The 5,906-nt window shown below is 66.1% G+C and overlaps 1 long non-coding RNA gene across 1 annotated transcript; it reads left to right on the forward strand.

The window, feature by feature from the left end:
• Nucleotides 1–611: 611 nt before the first annotated feature.
• Nucleotides 612–1,001, forward strand: LOC119125707. The gene is made up of 2 exons (XR_005098519.1): nt 612–761; nt 891–1,001. It is a non-coding gene; the product is annotated as an uncharacterized LOC119125707 (long non-coding RNA).
• The last annotated feature ends 4,905 nt before the right edge of the window (nt 1,002–5,906 follow it).

Genomic DNA, 5,906 nt, shown 5'->3' on the forward strand with positions numbered 1-5,906 from the left:
CTACTGATAATGTGTCGTCGCAATAGCAATCCTGCTCAGTACGAGAGGAACCGCAGGTTCAGACATTTGGTGTGTGTGCTTGGCTGAGGAGCCAATGGTGCGAAGCTACCATCTGCGGGATTATGACTGAACGCCTCTAAGTCAGAATCCCGCCTAGACGCGGCGATACCACTAGCGCCGCGGCACTCCGGTTGGTCCAGCGATAGCCGGTGGGCGTCTGACGCCCACCCGGTGCGCAGAGCCGTACGATACTGGCCCGGGGTGCTCCAGTAGGATTTTGGGGCATCCCACTCCCGGTAAACGATATAGCATGTTTGAGAAGAGCCCGGTGCTAAATGACTTGCATACGACCTGATTCTGGGTCAGGGTCTCGTAAGTAGCAGAGCAGCTACCTCGCTGCGATCTATTGAGAGTCAGCCCTCGATCCAACCTTTTGTCGGCCGGTGCACCTCCGGGGGCCGGTCGGCAACCCCCCTGCTGGAGGTGGCGGGTACCAGAGGCGGGGTGGAACTCTGTCGAATTTAGGGAGGCTGCCGCGGGAGGGAGGGAGGCCGGCCCGGCGATGAGGCAGCGGCGGCGGGCGGGCGGGCGGGCGGCGGGCGGAGGCAGCCTCCCCTTAGTCTAACTTAGCCTCCGGAGAATGACAGCGGGCGCGCGTAAGAGGCTCGTCCGGGGATGAGGCAGCATCCTCGGGCGGCGGGCGGGAGGAGGCAGCCTCCCCTTAGTGTAACTTAGCCTCCGGAGAATGACAGCGGGCGCGCGTAAGAGGCTTGTCCGGGGATGAGGCAGCATCCTCGGGCGGCGGGCGGGAGGAGGCAGCCTCCCCTTAGTGTAACTTAGCCTCCGGAGAATGACAGCGGGAGCGCGTAAGAGGCTCGTCCGGGGATGAGGCAAGAGGCTCGTCCGGGGATGAGGCAGCATCCTCGGGCGGCGGGCGGGAGGAGGCAGCCTCCCCTTAGTGTAACTTAGTCTCCGGAGAATGACAGCGGGAGCGCGTAAGAGGCTTGTCCGGGGACCAGGCACCCTCCCCGGACACCGAACGAAGCAACGTCCCACAGCCGCGGTGACAAAAAAAATCCGCTCCTGGTACCTAAAATTTCCTCCAGCGGCGGGCCTGGGGTCTAATCTTTCTCCGGGCCGAGAAAAGAGCACTTTCGCCCGGACACCGAACGAGGCAACGTCCCCCTCCTGAGTGGACAAAAAAAATCCACTCCTGGTACCTAAAAATTTCTCCAGCGGCGGGCTGGGGGTCTAATTTTTCTCCGGGCCGAGAAAAGAGCACTTTCCGCCGGACACCGACCCAGTCAACGTCCCCCTCCTGAGTGGACAAAAAAAATCCACTCCTGGTACCTAAAATTTTCTCCAGCGGCGGGCTTGGGACTGAAATCAATCTTCCTCCCGAAATTAAACCACTATAGGCGGACGCCGGCCCCAAGCGCCACCCCCGACCGCCACCCCCCGACCGCCACAAGGCGACCGCCACCAGCCGACCGCCACCAGCCGACCGCCACAAGCGACCGCCACAAGCGACCGCCACAAGCGACCGCCACCGACCCCAAGCGCCACCCCCGACCGCCACCCCCCGACCGCCACAAGGCGACCGCCACCAGCCGACCGCCACCAGCCGACCGCCACCAGCCGACCGCCACAAGCGACCGCCACCGACCCCAAGCGCCACCCCCGACCGCCACCCCCCGACCGCCACAAGGCGACCGCCACCAGCCGACCGCCACCAGCCGACCGCCACAAGCGACCGCCACCGACCCCAAGCGCCACCCCCGACCGCCACCCCCGACCGCCACAAGGCGACCGCCACCAGGCGACCGCCACCAGCCGACCGCCACCAGCCGACCGCCACCGACCCCAAGCGCCACCCTCCGACCGCCACAAGGCGACCGCCACAAGGCGACCGCCACCAGCCGACCGCCACAAGCGACCGCCACCGACCCCAAGCGCCACCCCCGACCGCCACCCCCCGACCGCCACAAGGCGACCGCCACAAGGCGACCGCCACCAGCCGACCGCCACCAGCCGACCGCCACAAGCGACCGCCACCGACCCCAAGCGCCACCCCCGACCGCCACAAGGCGACCGCCACAAGGCGACCGCCACCAGCCGACCGCCACAAGCGACCGCCACCGACCCCAAGCGCCACCCCCGACCGCCACCCCCCGACCGCCACAAGGCGACCGCCACCAGCCGACCGCCACCAGCCGACCGCCACCAGCCGACCGCCACCAGCCGACCGCCACAAGGCGACCGCCACCAGCCGACCGTCCCCGGCCGACTTCCATGCGTGTCGCGGTGTGGGCGAAGCCCGAGCTTGGTCCGCCGTCCTCGGTCAGTCAGCGGCCGAGCGCCGGCCTCCCACTTCCACCCGTAGAAGAGGAGCGGGCCGTGGCAGCGGTCGCCCAGCAGCCTGGCAGTGCGGCTGGGCAGAAATGCACTAAGTGCGGAAGCCCATTCATTTACAACGGCGTGTCCGCCAGAGGGCGATGTACGGGAGCTTGTTAGAGAGTGTATCCGCCTTCGGAGCGCTCTTGCCGGGCGTGGGTTAGCGGCCGCGCCCGGTCATGTATGGGACCCTGAATGGCCCGCGGACCGGCCGGCGGGACCTCCGTGAATGCCTGTCCGCCCTCCGAGCACTCCTGCCGGGCGTGGGTTAGAGACCGCGCCCGGTCACGTACGGGACCCTAAATGCGACCGCCACCGACCCCAAGCGCCACCCCCGACCGCCACCCCCGACCGCCACAAGGCGACCGCCACCAGGCGACCGCCACCAGCCGACCGCCACCAGCCGACCGCCACCGACCCCAAGCGCCACCCCCGACCGCCACCCCCCGACCGCCACAAGGCGACCGCCACCAGCCGACCGCCACCAGCCGACCGCCACCGACCCCAAGCGCCACCCCCCGACCGCCACCCTCCGACCGCCACAAGGCGACCGCCACCAGCCGACCGCCACCAGCCGACCGCCACCGACCCCAAGCGCCACCCCCGACCGCCACCCCCCGACCGCCACAAGGCGACCGCCACCAGCCGACCGCCACCAGCCGACCGCCACCAGCCGACCGCCACCAGCCGACCGCCACAAGGCGACCGCCACCAGCCGACCGTCCCCGGCCGACTTCCATGCGTGTCGCGGTGTGGGCGAAGCCCGAGCTTGGTCCGCCGTCCTCGGTCAGTCAGCGGCCGAGCGCCGGCCTCCCACTTCCACCCGTAGAAGAGGAGCGGGCCGTGGCAGCGGTCGCCCAGCAGCCTGGCAGTGCGGCTGGGCAGAAATGCACTAAGTGCGGAAGCCCATTCATTTACAACGGCGTGTCCGCCAGAGGGCGATGTACGGGAGCTTGTTAGAGAGTGTATCCGCCTTCGGAGCGCTCTTGCCGGGCGTGGGTTAGAGACCGCACCCGGTCATGTACGGGACCCTGAATGGCCCGCGGACCGGCCGGCGGGACCTCCGTGAATGCCTATCCGCCCTCCGAGCACTCCTGCCGGGCCTGAGTTTGAGACCGCGCCCGGTCATGTACGGGACCCTGAATGGCCCGCGGACCGGCCGGCGGGACCTCCGTGAATGCCTATCCGCCCTCCGAGCACTCCTGCCGGGCCTGAGTTAGAGACCGCACCCGGTCATGTACGGGACCCTGAATGGCCCGCGGACCGGCCGGCGGGACCTCCGTGAATGCCTATCCGCCCTCCGAGCACTCCTGCCGGGCCTGAGTTTGAGACCGCGCCCGGTCATGTACGGGACCCTGAATGGCCCGCGGACCGGCCGGCGGGACCTCCGTCAATGCCTATCCGCCCTCCGAGCACTCCTGCCGGGCCTGAGTTTGAGACCGCGCCCGGTCATGTATGGGACCCTGAATGGCCCGCGGACCGGCTGGCGGGACCTCGGTGAATGCCTATCCGCCCTACGAGCGCTCATGCCGGGCGTGAGTTTGCGTCCGCGCCCGGTACATTACGGAAGCTTAAGAGAAATTTTTCTAAGTGCGAGCGCTGGTGCATTTACTCGTCGTGTCCACCGGAGGGAGGTAATTCCCGGCTGCAGCGGCAGCGCTTAAACGTCCACCCGAGCTGCCGGAACGCCGCGCGGGCTACCTTAAGAGAGTCATAGTTACTCCCGCCTATTACCCGCGGTATTTACCGGCGGGGCGTCCGCGAAAGCCTATCCGCCTTCCGAGCTCTCATGCCGGGCGTGAGTTAGCGTCCGCGCCCGGTCCATTACGGAAGCTTAAGAGAAATTTTTCTAAGTGCGAGCGCTGGTGTATTTACTCGTCGTGTCCACCGGAGGGAGGTAATTCCCGGCTGCAGCTGCAGCGGCAGCGCTTAAACGTCCCCCCGAGCTGCCGGAACGCTGCGCGGGCGGTGCTGCGTCCCGTGCGAGGTACCGGGTCGCGCTCAGCGGTCAGCAGAGCCGCACTGGGCCCGCTGGAAGTCTAATAAAGCTCCGTGATCTCCGCCGCGGTGCTTGAAACGTGTCCACCCGCTCTCTTGGAGCTTTTTTTCGGCCGCCTCGCGCGTGTGCTCGCGGCCAGCAGAGCCGCTTCGGGCCCGCTGGAAGTCTAATAAAGCTCCGCGATCTCCGCCGCGGTGCTTGAAATGTGTCCACCCGCTCTCCTGGTGCTTATTTCCGGCCCGCCTCGCGCGTGTGCTCGCGGCCGGCAGAGCCGCTTCCGGCCCGCTGGAAGTCCAATAATGCACCGTGATCTCCGCCGCGGTGCTTGAAATGTGTCCACCCGCTCTCCTGGTGCTTTTTTCCGGCCCGCCTCGCCCGGTACATTACGGAAGCTTAAGAGAATTTTTCCAAGTGCGAGCGCTGGTGTATTTACTCGTCGTGTCCACCGGAGGGAGGTAATTCCCGGCTGCAGCTGCAGCGGCAGCGCTTAAAAGTCCCCCCGAGCTGCCGGAACGCTGCGCGGGCGGTGCCGCGTCCCGTGCGAGGTACCGGGTCGCGCTCAGCGGTCAGCAGAGCCGCATTGGGCCCGCTGGAAGTCTAATAAAGCTCCGCGATCTCCGCCGCGGTGCTTGAAATGTGTCCACCCGCTCTCCTGGTGCTTATTTCCGGCCGCCTCGCGCGTGTGCTCGCGGCCAGCAGAGCCGCATTGGGCCCGCTGGAAGTCTAATAAAGCTCCGCGATCTCCGCCGCGGTGCTTGAAATGTGTCCACCCGCTCTCCTGGTGCTTATTTCCGGCCGCCTCGCGCGTGTGCTCGCGGCCAGCAGAGCCGCTTCGGGCCCGCTGGAAGTCTAATAAAGCTCCGCGATCTCCGCCGCGGTGCTTGAAATGTGTCCACCCGCTCTCCTGGTGCTTTTTTCCGGCCCGCCTCGCGCGTGTGCTCGCGGCCAGCAGAGCCGCTTTCGGCCCGCCGGAAGTCTAATATTAAATCTAATGAATTAATTCATTAACAATGCTCCGTGATCTCAGCCCCGCGGCCGGCGCTTGAAAATTGTCCACCCGCTCTCACAAAGTCGGACCGGAGACCATTTCACCTCAGGCTACCTTAAGAGAGTCATAGTTACTCTCGCCGTTTGCCCGCGTTACCACGGCATGTCCGCCAGACGGCGCCGATCTTCCAGCAGAGCTCCAGCGAGAGCGGACACACGTCTAGCCGACCTCCTGGTACCCTAATCGGGCATGGCTGCACGCAAACTGTTGCGGCCCTCTCCTTTTTACTTTTGGTGTTGTGTACTTGCATGTATATTGCGTACTTGTCAGCGTGGGACAATGCATAGCCGAGGCTCTGGAAGCCTCCTCGGGCGTAAAAGTTAGGCGGAGAGCCTCAAGGAGCACCGGCTGGAAGTCACCTGGAAGCTCCATGATCTGTTAAAAATGCTTAGCCGAGGCTCTGGAAGCCTCCTCGGGCGTAAAAGTTAGGCGGATAGCCTCAAGGAGCACCGGCTGGAGCTCCGC

Source organism: Syngnathus acus, chromosome 8, assembly GCF_901709675.1.
Source record: "Syngnathus acus chromosome 8, fSynAcu1.2, whole genome shotgun sequence".
Lineage (NCBI taxonomy): Eukaryota > Metazoa > Chordata > Actinopteri > Syngnathiformes > Syngnathidae > Syngnathus > Syngnathus acus.